This window comes from Capricornis sumatraensis, chromosome 11, assembly GCF_032405125.1.
Source record: "Capricornis sumatraensis isolate serow.1 chromosome 11, serow.2, whole genome shotgun sequence".
Taxonomy (NCBI): domain Eukaryota; kingdom Metazoa; phylum Chordata; class Mammalia; order Artiodactyla; family Bovidae; genus Capricornis; species Capricornis sumatraensis.
The window spans coordinates 50,062,490-50,075,950 of NC_091079.1; the positions used below are offsets into that span (position 1 = coordinate 50,062,490).

The 13,461-nt window shown below is 41.1% G+C and overlaps 1 non-coding gene across 1 annotated transcript; it reads right to left on the bottom strand.

The window, feature by feature from the left end:
• Positions 1-4,115: 4,115 nt before the first annotated feature.
• On the bottom strand, positions 4,116-4,188 carry TRNAR-CCU (transfer RNA arginine (anticodon CCU)). Its single transcript has one exon. It is a non-coding gene; the product is annotated as a tRNA-Arg (tRNA).
• Positions 4,189-13,461: the final 9,273 nt, after the last annotated feature.

A 13,461-nucleotide genomic window follows, 5' to 3' on the forward strand; every position in this document is an offset into this window, starting at 1 on the left:
TAGGCAGTGGTCTCAAATTGACAGTCCCTGAGGCAGATTTGCTAGATAGATATGGCTTATTGGCTTGCACAGTGTTTTAAGAAAACCTGAATTCGTTCCTCTTCTTCTTATTACTGGCCATGATGCCCAGCTTGCAGGATCCTAGTTCCCTGACGAGGCATGGAACCCCTGCCCCATGCGACAGAAGCATGGAGCCCTAACTGCTGGCCCACCAAGGGAATTTCCTTTTCCTAGCATTTTGAAGTCACGCCATTTCACATGAAAATGTATATTGCTAGTTTTTATTGAAAAATGAACTGACCTGGCAACACTGGGCCTGTGCTCTTACATACAGCAGCTGTCAGCCGCTCCCTGGAGAGAGGACGCCCCCACCTGCCACTCACCAAGACTGAGTGTTAGTTGCCACCCGCGTCACTTTCACCAGCTCCAACGCTCAGTACCAGTGGTGCCACCTGGTGCTTCCGGTGTTTGTAAACTCTCCAACACCTGGTCCTTGTTGCCTTTCACTCAGCACTACTTGTTGTCCCTGGAGGCTCTGTGATGCTCTACAAAGATCATGGGCTTGGAATCAAATGGACTTATCTCTGCCACTTTCCTACTGGGTGACCTCTGAGCACTTCCATTTCTTTATCTGTCAAATGGTGTGATTGGCATGGTTATGAGGATTAAAGGCAATATGTGAATAATGTGCTTCTGATAGAAGCATGAAGCAGGCAGTGAGTGTGGCCTGCCTCCACTGACAACCTCTGTCCTCACCTCTGATGAGGTGGCCACTCCTGAGGGTGACAGGGCCACTCCTGTGGTCATCAGCTTGTAACTGATTTGTACAGTACTCTAGATGTGTAGACACAAGTGAGAAAATCACAAGAAATGAGGGCATTCTTAAGTAAAATTTATTTCCTGTAATTGTCAGCTGTCATCATCAAGGACAATTACAGGAAATAAATTTTAACTAAGCACTCCCTAGTTTCTAGCTGCTTCCAGAAAGGCCAGCCCTTCCAAGAAGGGCTTCCCAGGTAGCACAGTGGTAAAGAATCCACCTGCCAGTGAAGGAGACGTGGGTTCGATTCCTGGGTTTGGAAGATCCCTGGAGGAGGAAATGGCAACCCACTCCAATATCCCTGCCTGGAAAATCCCATGGACAGACGAGCCTGGTGGTCTATAGTCCATGGGGTCACAAAGAGTCAGACTGAGCACACGTCGTAAGGAGTTAAGCAGTTAGCCAACAGCACTTCCATTACTCACAGGATAATCTTACAATTGCAATTAGTTCTACAAAGAAAACAAAAATGAAAATGTTTTTGAATTAGCATGGTTTCCAAAACTGGGGAAAACAAAGATAATTCTTCATATCCCAAGCTTAGCTGCATCTCTGCAGAGCTGCTTATAAATCTAACATTTCAATTTGTTTTCCTTCTGCTGCTGTAACAAATTACCACAAACTTAGAAACGTAAAACAATAGAAATGCATCATCTTACAGTTCTGCAGGTTAGAGATCTGACATTGGTGTTACTGGGCTAAAATCAGTGTGTCAGCGGGCTGCATTCTGTTTTGGAGGCTCTAGGAGTGAATCCATTTCCTTTGCTTTCCCAGCTTCTTTTAGAGGCCACCCACATTCTCTGACTCTTGGCTCGTTTCTCCACCTTAAAAAATATATATATTCATTTGACTGCTCCAGGTCTTAGCCGTGGCATGCAAGATCTAGTTTCCTAACCAGAAATGGAACCCAGGCCCCCTGCTTTGGGAGCACAGTCTGAGCCACTAGACCACTGGGGAAGTCCCCTTCCTTTCTCCACCTTTAAAGTGAGCTGTGTTGCATGTCTCTGAACATTCTCCCAGAGTCACATCTCTTTCTCTGACTCTTTTCTGTTGCTTCCCTCTTCCACTTCTAAGGACCCTTTGATTCCATTGGACCTACCCAGAAAATCCAGGACGTTCTTCCTATCTGAACCTTGTTGTTCAGTTGCTCGGTTGGGTCCGACTCTTTGCGACCCCATGGACTACAGCACACCAGGCTTCTCTGTCCTTCACCATCTCCCAGAGTTTGCTCAAATTCATATCCATTGAGTCAGTGATGCCATCCAATCATCTCATCCTTTGTCATCCCTTTCTTCTACCCTCAATCTTTCCCAGCATCAGGGTCTTTTCCAATGAGTTGGCTATTCACATCAGGTGGCCAAAGTACTGGGACTTCAGCTTCAGCATCAGTCCTTCCAATGAATATTCAGGACTTATTTCCTTTAGGATTGACTGGTTTGATCTCCTTGCTGTCCAAGGGACGCTCAAGATTCTTAAGATTAGTAATGTTAATTCCACCTTCAACCTTAATTCTTTGCCAGGTAATGTATCATATTCACAGATTCTGGGTACTAGGATATGGACATCTTTAGGGGAACCACCATCCTGCCTATCTAAATGGGTATTTTATATATGTAATATATATGTAATTTATATACATTAACAGTTTACCCTTAAACAACACAGGTTTAAACTGTGTGTATCCACTCATGCAGATTTTTCTCAATAAACACATACTACAGCAACACACGATCGCAACTGGTTGAATCCATGGATGTGGAACTGTGGATATGAAGAGATGCCAGTTAGTCACAGATTTTCAGCTGGGGTTGAGACAGGGATCAGCACCCCTAACCCCTATGTTTTTCAAGGGTCAATTATTCATACATATATGTGCATACATGCTCAGTTCTGTCCGACTCTGTGATCCCCTGAACTGCAGACTGCCAGGCTCCTCTGTCCATGGGATTTCCCAGGCAAGAATACTGGAGTGGGTTGTCATTTCCTCCTTCAGTGAATCTTCCTGACCTAGGGATCAAATCTCCATCTCCTGCATTGGCAGGTGGATTCTTTAGCATTGTGTCACCTGGGAAGCCCCTATGTGCTGCTAACAGGTTTCTAAATGGAATTTTATATTATCACAGACTTTTGTAAGAAATCTGACCATTCAGACCATGCCAAAGTTTCTGAATTGTTAATAGGGCTTCCTTTTTAAAAAGACAAATGGGTATAAATTCCTCCAAAGGTTGTGAGCTTTAGGATTTTGCTTATTTGCAGAGTTTAAAAGTAAACAAGACCTCAGGAAATCACATGATCCAGTTTCTTGCCCTGAATCCCTCAAATCACCACATTTTCTTGCTATGTAGGGAAATGGTACAGGATACCATTTTAAGTAGATAGGATCATTCTATGATCTTAGTTTCCAGAAGTATTTTCCTCTACTTGTTTTTCATGATTGTTCTCCAATGAAGATAAGTAGCAATTAAAAATAATTTACCCCAATCATGGGTTAAAATTACAAGTAACGAGATGAAATTTGAAAGACGGGGTTGAAGCCAAACAATATGCCTGTAAAACTTCCAAACACATGGTACTAGGCTTGAAGAAACAATACAAGGCAAAAGTGGTAAAATAATTTAAAATGCAGTATACTGAGGAATATGTTCAATAGTGAAGGCAATCTACACTGCATAAGAAAAAATTAAGGTGTTTTTCTCATTTTTTCTTTTGTTTTATCAAGGATATAAAATCCTCCCTGCAAGTACAGTATATCTTTGTCTTTGTACCTGGAAACTTCCCCCTGTCTTAACACAGTGCTTTGAAGAGGAAGTGTTTGTTGAATTAGTAATGTTTATTTACATAAGATTGCATTAAAAGCACCTTGCAGATATTAAGAAGAGAAAATGAGTCATACATGGTTTATTTAAACACATAAAAACTAAGTAGGTGTTCAAATGGCCAGTTTCAAATTAAATTCTCAACCTATGGGGAATCATTCCCTAGGTAAAAGGCCTGATTTGGAGGTCAGGGAAGGAATTGAGAAGCAGGTGATAGTTTGGAGTTTAGTCCTTTTATATTTTTATATATTTCATAAAGGATTTAAACTACTGATGTGGGTGAGGATTACATTTTTAATTTCTGCCTCTCTGTATCTAGCACAATACCTGGACCATATTAGGCACTCAACAAATAGTTTTGTTGTTTTTTTAAAATATTTATTTCCTTGGCTACATCGGGGTTATAGTTGCAGCATGAGGGATCCTCAGTCTTCTGAATCTTTAGTTGTGGCATGCAAACTCTTGGTTGTGGGATCTAGTTCCCTGACCAGGAATCGAACCTGGGCCCCTTGCATTAGGAGTGCGGAATCTTAGCCACTAGACCACCAGGGAAGTCCCAACAAGTAGTTATTGAGTGAAGAAAGAAGAGAATAAAAGTCATTAAATTCTTAGATGACACCAAACCAAGGAACAGGGATGATGAAAGGTAACTAATATCTTGCTTTTTGAATTGTGCACCCATCCTTAAGAATGTTTCTGCATACACATGAATTATGTATTTGTGACCCATGGTAGCAGATTGTACACAATATAAACCCAAAATTTAAAAAGTAAAATAATCAATATATCTAAAATAATTTCATGGTATGTTATTCCATATAAGAGCCTTTTGCTTTTACTTGATGCTTTGTTATCAGTACATTATTACTCTTTTAAAATCTTGGCTTAATATTTTATGATATAGTGATTTGCAGATGTGGTGTTAAGGTTAGATTATTCTAATACTACATTTGAATAGCTTTCCCAGCTGGAAAAGATATTTCAAGAGAGTATTTGGATTTAAATAGAAGAAATGTTTTATTGCTGCCTCTTTCTATTAAAATACTCATTTTCTTTTTTATCTCATCAACCAGTTCTGGAAAGGTTTATGCTGAAGCTTGACAAGGAAATTTCCATCTTCCCTGCTATCAATTAGCAGTTCTGGCAAACTTCAGGCATACCTCATTTTATTATGCTTTACATTCTCATGCTTTGCAGTTACTGCAGTTTTTACAGCTTGAAGCTTTGTGGCAACCCTGTGTCAGGCGTCTCTGGCCACCATTTTTCCCACAGCATTTGCTCACTTCACATCTTGGCAATTCTTGAGATGTTCCAAACTTTTTCTTGCTATGGTGATTTGTGATCAGTGATCGTTGATGTTCCTGTTGCAAAAAGATTGTTGAAAGTTCAGATGATTATTACCATTTTTTTTTAGCAATAAAGTATTTTTAAGTTAAAGTATGTACATTTTGGGCTTGACTGTTAACTCAGCTGGTAAAGAATCCACCTGCAATGCAGGAGACCCCGGTTTGATTCCTGGGGGGATGATCCCCTGGAGAAGGCATAGGCTACCCACTACAGTGTTCTCGGGTTTCCCTGGTGGCTCAGATGGTAAAAGGAATCTGCCTGCAATGAGGGAGTCCTGGGTTCAATCCCTGGGTTGGGTAGATCCCCTGGAGAAGTAACTGTCAATCCACTCCAGTATTCTTGCCTGGAGAATCCCCATGGACAGAGGAACCTGGTGGGCTACAGTCCATGGGGTTGCAAAGAGTTAGGCATGACTGAGTAGGCACAGCGCATGTATATTTTTTAAAGCTATAATGCTATTACACACTTAATATAATGACAGTAGGGTATAAATATAACTGATCTATGCACTGGGAAACCAAAAGTTTTGTGACTCTGCTGAGATACTCATTTTATTGCAGCGGTCTGGAAGTGAACCTGAAGTATCCCTAAGGTCTGCCTGCAGTTTAGAAGCATTGCATTTAATCTTTTCAAGAGATGAGTTTCAGTTCAGTTAAGTCGCTCAGTCATGTCGTGACTGACTCTTTGAGACCCCATGAATTGCAGCACGCCAGGCCTCCCTGTCCATCACCATCTCCCAGAGTTCACTCAGACTCACGTCCATCGACTCGGTGATGCCATCCAGCCATCTCATCTGCTGTCTTCCCCTTCTCCTCCTGCCCCCAATCCCTCCCAGCATCAGAGTCTTTTTCAATGAGTCAACTCTTCGCATGAGGTGGCCAAAGTACTTGAGTTTCAGCTTAAGCATCGTTCCTTCCAAAGAACACCCAGGGCTGATCTCCTCTAGAACGGACTGGTTGGATCTCCTTGCAGTCCAAGGGACTCTCAAGAGTCTTCTCCAACACCACAGTTCAAAAGCATCAGTTCTTTGGCACTCAGCATTCCAAGACCCAGTGAAATCCATTATTTGGAAAATACTTAAACACATTACAAATTGTTTCCAAAAATTTTAACTGTACATGTATTAGAGTTTTAATATAACACATATACAGGTTTTTTTTATTGTGGTAAAATCCCATAATACAAAACATACTATTTTAGCTGTATTTAACAGTATATTTCAGTGTCTTTAAGTACATTCACCTTGCTGTGCAACTCTCACCATCACCCATCTCCCAAATTTATTACCTTCCTAAACTGAAACTCTGTCTACATTAAACTAAAAATCTCCATTCCTTCTCCAAACCTCCCCCCACCCATCCTCTGGCCTCTGGGATCTACCAGTGTGTTTTCTGATCCTATGAATTCAACTATTCTGGGTATCTTGTATAAGTGGAACCAAATAGTATTTATCACCTAATATATACTGGTAGAGAAGGAAATGGCAACTCACTCTAGTAATCTTGCCTGGGAAATTTCAAGGACAGAGGAGCCTGCTGGGCTGCAGTCCATGGGGGCACAAAAGAGCTGGACACGACTTAGTGAATAAATAACAACAATGTTTACTGGAATGCATTTTAAAGATTAACTTAATATATATGCAACAAACAGATTGTACCTTCTTTTTCTCACCGCCCATGCTATACAGTAGGTTCTCACTAGTTATTTATTTTATACATAATAGTGTATATGTGTCAATCCCAGGGCTTCCCATGTGGCACAAGTGGTAAAGAACCTACCTGCCAATGCAAGAGACTTAAGAGATGCAAGTTCAATCCCTGGGTCAGGAAGATTCCCTGGAGGAGGGCATGGCAACCCACTCCAGCATTCTAGCCTGGAAAACCCCATGGACAGAGGAGCCGGGCAGGCTACAGTCCATGGGGTCACAAAGAGTTGGACATGACTGAAGCAACTTAGCATGCAGGTACACATGCACGTCAATCCCAATCTTTCAGTTTATCCCACCCACCTCTTCCCCTCTTGGTGTCCATATGTTTGTTTGTTCTCAATGACACAGTTTTTTTTTTTTTTTTTTGCAATAGAATTGCCTATTTCCAAACATCATTTTGAAAGCCTTCTCTCTGAAGTATTTCTTTCAAAACACGTACTCTTAAAAAGGAGGGTGGATAAAGTTATTTTCTCACTCATTGCTTCAACTTTACCTTGAAAGGAAAGTACTAATCCTAGAAAAGACAGGGAAATTTGGATTCCTTGTATTTTCATCAGAGGAAAATGCATCATTCATCTTGATATTTAACTACTCCGTGGTGGCTAAGACGGTGAAGAATGAGGTGGCCCAAGTACTGGAGTTTCAGCTTCAGCATCATTCCTTCCAGAGAACACCCAGGGCTGATCTCCTCTAGAATGGACTGGTGCATTGCAAGAGACCTGGGTTCTGTCCCTGGTTTGGGAAGATCCCCTGGAGGAGGGAGAACATGGCAACCCACTCCAGTATTCTTGCCTGAAGAATCCCCATGGACAGAGCAGCCCCAAGGGCTACAGTCTATGGGGTCACAAAGAATTGGACATGACTGAGTGACTAAGCACAGCACAGGAAGTAATCACAACTAGAGCTTATGTAAAGCTTATTTTGGTGGTATATTTATATATTCTCTGTTCTGTTCAGTCACTCAGTCATGTCCGACTCTTTGTGACCCCATGGACTGCAGCATGCCAGGCATCCCTGTCCTTTACCATCTCCTGGAGTTTGCTCAAACTCATGTCCGTTGAGTCGGTGATGCCATCCAACCATCTCATTGTCTATCATCTCCTTCTCCTCCTGCCTTCAATCTTTACCAGCATCAGGGTTTTTACCAATGAGTTGGCTCTTCACATCAGGTGGCCAAAGTATTGGAGCTTCAGCATCACTCCTTCCAATGAATATTCAGGGTTGATTTCCTTTAGGATTGACTGGTTTGATTCTCCTTGCAGCCCAAGGGACTCTCCAGAGTCTTCTCCAGCACCACAGTTCGAAGGCATCAGTTCTTCAGTGTTCAGCCTTTTTTTATTGTCCAGCTCTCACATCTGTACATGACTACAGGAAAAACCATAGCTTTGACTCTAAGGACCTTTGTTGGCAAAGTGATGTCTCTGCTTTTTAATATGCTGTCTAGGTTGGTCCTTGCTTTTCTTCCAAGGAGGAAGTGTCTTAATTTCATGGCTGCAGTCACCATCCACAGTGATCTGGATTCCAAGAAAATAAAGTCTGTCACTGTTTCTGTTGTTTCCCCATCTATTTGCCATAAAGTGATGGGACTGGATGCCAGGATCTTAGTTTTTTCAATGTTGAGTTTTAACCCAGTTTTCTCACTCTCCTCTTTCACCTTCATCAAGAGTCTCTTTAATTCCTCTTCACTTTCTGCCATAAGGGTGGTATCATCTGCATGTCAAAGGTTATTGATATTTCTCCTGGCAATCTTGATTCCAGCTTGTGCTTCATCCAGCCCAGCATTTCTCATGATGTACTCTGCTTATAAGTTAAATAAACAGGGTGACAGTATACAGCCTTGACACATTCCTTTCCTAATTTTGAACCAGTCTGTTGCTCTGTTGAACTCCATCGGGTTCAAACTGTTTCTTCTTGACTTGCATACAGGTTTTGCATATACGTAAACTTATTTCAACCTCAGTATAACCCAATGCAGTAGATATTATGATGACCTCCATTTTACAGATGAAGAAAATGAACCCAGAGATGTGAAATAACTTGCTCAGGGCTACGTGGCTAGTGATGGCAGAACTATGGTCAGAACTAGACTGTGTGGATCCAGGAGCTGTACTTTTAATCCTCAGCATCCTGAAAATGTTGATGGAAGATAAAGAGTTTTCCATGATTACTCCCCATCTCAGTACAAAGTACTATATAGAGTCTATTGAGAGGATCTGTTTTTACAAAATTAATCATATCAATGACTTCCGATAGTGCACAAAACTGCAACAAACTGATGGTGGATCAATGGGAGTTTCCATTCAAGTGGAAGCCCACCATTCTCAGGATACCCTGCAGAACAGACGGATGACTGACAAAGGACTGTATGAGCATGCTAGTGGTAGTGTGTATGTTAAATAAGCATAAGCGTGTAAGTGTTAATCGCCCTGTTGTGTCCAACTCTTTGCGACCCAGTGGACTGTAGCCAGGTAGGCTCCTCTCTCCATGAAACTCTTCAGGCAAGAATACTGAATTGGGTCGAAGTTCCTACCTCCAGGGGATCTTTCCTGGCCCAAGGATGGAAACCAGGTCTCCTGCATTGTAGGCAGATTCTTTACCATCTGAGCCACCTGGGAAGCTGATATGTTAAATAATAAAGCTAAACTTCTTCCTTTTAGGTAAAACAAATACAGATAGTCCCTGACTCACAATGGTTCATCTTAAGACTTTTCAACTTGGAGATGGAGTGAAAGCAATACGAACTCAGTAGAAACCAAACTCTGACTTGTGAATTTTCATCTTTTCCTAGTCTAGGGAAATGCTGTATGATCCTCTTGGTGATGGTGTACAGCAGTAGCCAGTGACAGCTTCTGAACAGTCATGCAGTTTTGTAGGGTGAATAGTCCATACCAATCTGGACCCAGATAAGTATTTGCTTTTCACTTTCAGTACAGTGTTCAATGAATTACGAGATGTCCATGAGGCTTTGTGTTGGAGAATTTTACCCAACTGTAACCTAATTTAATATTCTGAGAAGGTTTAAGTTAGGCTTGGCTATGATGTCTAATATGTAGGGTGTACTATATGTTTTCAACTTACCAGAGGTTTACTGCGGACTTAATCCCATCATAAGTTGAGGAAGATCTGTTAGACACTGGGATATTTTCTTTCTCAACTGTGGTAGATTGTCTTGAGTACTCCTAGGATGCGTACCCTCCGCTTTGGATGTTTTTGGTCTTAAAGAATTTGATAAAATTAAAAAAACACATCGAGCCGATGACTTCCCTTGTGGTCTAGTGGTTAAAACTCTGCATGTACTTCCTCAGTGTAGGGGGCCTGGGTTAGATCCCTGACCAGGGAACTAGATCCCACATGCCACAGCTAAGACCCAGAGCAGCCAAATAAATAAATATATATATATTTTAAAATCATCCAGGAAAAATAGAGGTCTGGTAAAACAGGTGCAGAGGAGTGCAATAGGATAATCAAAATAACCCCTTAAATATAATTTGAGAAGTATAAGTAGGCTAAACAAACATTTAGAGTTCTGATTTTAGTCTACATAATATTAAATGTGGTGGCTCAGAAGAGAAAGAATCTGCCCACAATACAGGGTTCAATCCCTGGGTCGGGAAGTTTCCCTGGAGAAGGGAATGGCAACCCACTCCAGTATTCTTGCCTGGAGAATCCCATGGACAGAGGAGCCTGGCAGTCAGAGTCCATAGGGTCACACAGACTTGGACATGATTAAGTGACTAACACTTCACTTCAATTTTAAATATAAGAATAATTCCAAATTGCATTATAGGAGTGTGAATTGAAAAGCTGAGAGAAAGCTCTCATATATTACGGGCTTGCCCAATCATTTCCAAGAAGATTCCGTGACTCATAATGGCATCTCATCTAAAATAGAATGTGGAAAATTTGGAAAGAAGTTGTCTGAGAGTTGTAAAACATCAGAAAGAGAAAGAGTAGAAAAAGTTAAAATGCTGTTTATTCTGCAAAACCTAGGGAATTTAAGGGTCTTTTGGTATCTGAAGAGTTATAGTCCCTTAAGTTTTATTATGCCTTTGACACAGATTCCTTGGGGAACTAGGTGAGGAAATGACAGCAATGCTCCTCCTTAAGCCAAAGGCTATTAAGCCTTTGCCATCTGAAATGGGTTCAATCATTAATCACACATAATTGACAGTAAGTAACTGAGTCACCAAATGAATGGTGTTTAAGAAAAGCTATTATTCCATACTGATAAGTAACTAAAATAATTATTATCTTCAAAGTTCACCTAGTAGGTTGGAGCTCAAAGGCCTATACGATTCTCTGAGGAACATAGGAACTGCTGACTGACTTAACATAAATAAGTTATGGTCAACTATTAACAGACATGGTTTACTGTACATAACAGACTATCCAAACCAGAGACATAAAAAAACCAAGAGAAAAATCAAGAAAGAAAAAGGAAGCAATTTACATTTTGTTCTTGATACTCACAACTAGATGGAAAGGCAATGAGATTTCCTTAATAGCGGAAGATAGTCTTACTTCAGATAATGAATGGTCTTAGCAGGATTTAAAGCAATTTCTAGCAACGTTTTAATAAAAAAGCTGATGCTAGCAGTTTAGGGAGTTTGATCTGACACTTCCCTGTAGTTTTTATCTTGAGTCTAATACAGAAAGTAAGAAAGTTCTGTGATCTGGAAGCTTTATATTTATCCCTCATATAGTTTTAAAATAGAGTTTTCTCTTTATTACCAATACAAAACATGCCTGAGTATCAGGTATTTCAGTTTTGAGTTTGAACATGGCTAATCTGGCCCAAGAAAGACTTTGAGCTTTGAGCCACTCCCACCTGCAACATACAAAATGAGCATGTTCTGAACCATTTTCCAGATCAAAAGTGTCTGACTCTTTGCCACCCCATGGACTGAATTCTCCAGACCAGAATAGTGGAGTGGATAACCTTTCCCTTCTCCAGGGGATCTTCCCAACCTAGGGATCGAACCCAGGTCTCCTTCATTGTGGGCAGATTCTTTACCAGCTGAGCCACAAGGGCTCAAGGAAACAGGGTAATTCCGCTTTGTGCTAAGGCAGGATAAACCAATTACTGTTTCAGTTCCAGTGAGTATTGGAGTTTTTCTAAATATACTTGCATTGCTGCTGCTGCTGCTAAGTCGCTTCAGTCGTGTCTGACTCTGTGAGACCCCATGGACAGAGAGCAGCCCACCAGGCTCGTCTGTCCCTGGGATTCTCTAGGCAGGAATACTGGAGTGGGTTGCCATTTCCTTCTCCAATGCATGCAGGCATGCTGAGTCGCTTCAGTCGTGTCCGACTCTGTGCGACCCCATGGACAGACAGCAGCCCACCAGGCTCCTCTGTCCAAGGGATTCTCTAGGCAAGAGTACTGGAGTGGGTTGCCATTGCCTTCTCCATATTTGCATTGTTTCTGTTTTATTAAATTACTTTACTCAGAAAATTCAGTAAGTTGGTCACTTTAATTCTCATATCCTTACCTATTTTTACAGCAGGCTTTTCTTGTTAGTTATTTTCTGAACTGATTCATGGCTAGGACTATGCCTTAAATTACTTTCTTAAAAAACTGGTTTTTCTCTTTACTGAAGTTGTGGGAGACTGTGATTGGCTTGGGGCTTCCCAGGTGGGTTTAGTGGCAAAGAACCCACCTGCCAATATAGGAGACGAAAGAAACGTGGGTTTGATCCCTGAGTCAGGAAGATCCCCTGGAGGAGGGCATGGCAACCCACTCCAGTATTCTTGCCTGGAGAATCCTATGGACAGAGTAGCGAGCAAGCTACGGTCCATGAGGTCACACAGGGTCAAACACGATGGAAGGGACTTAGAACGCCAAGCACAGAGATGGTTGGTATATCAACGGATAAACATAGCTGGAAACTATAGCAACAACTTACGATGTCTGACCCACTTAAGTAGATGAGTATGTAGTAGAAGAAAGGAAAAATTATGAAAAATTTATATAAAAACTATACAAATAACATGCATCTAGAACATCCTTCCTTTTCTAATCATGTAGTTGGTAGTATTTTTTTACATCTCTAGTCTTGGTGAGTTTCCTGCTATAAAACAAATATTCTAATGAATACTGGCCCTCACTTCCATTTCCAGCTGACTTATGAATAGAGTCATTCAGGTCCTAAGACTGCCTATTTTATCAAATTTTTTTTCCCTAAGGGAAGTGATAATCTTATATTGTTATATTCCTCAACTTTTCCATGGTTACAATAAAAGAATTATAAATAACATAGGACTTTATTATGATATAAAAAGTCATGATGGTTCCATATCAGACACCATATTAGAGAAAAGGCTTTCCATTTTGAAAAGAGGATGAAAACCAATCATCTTATCAGAATATATTATTTAAAAAGAAATACTGTATTCCCTGGTTGGGCTTCCCTGATAGCTCAGTTGGTAAAGAATCTGCCTGCAATGCAGGAGACCCCGGTTCAATTCCTGGATCAGGAAGATCCGCTGGAGAAGGGATAGGCTACCCACTCCAGTATTCTTGGGCCTTCCTTGTGGCTCAGCTGGTAAAAAATCCTCCTGCAATGTGGTAGACCTGGGTTCCATCCCTGGGTTGGAGAGATCCCCTGGGGAAGGGAAAGGCTACCCACTCCAGTATTCTGGCCTGGAAAAGTCAAAAAGAGTTAGACACAGCTGAGTGACAAAGCCTTCCTTCCTATTCCCTGGTTAGGTAGGTTTTTTTTTTTTTTTTTTTAATGTTTGGGTCAGTAGTTTATAGTATTGCCAGTCCAATT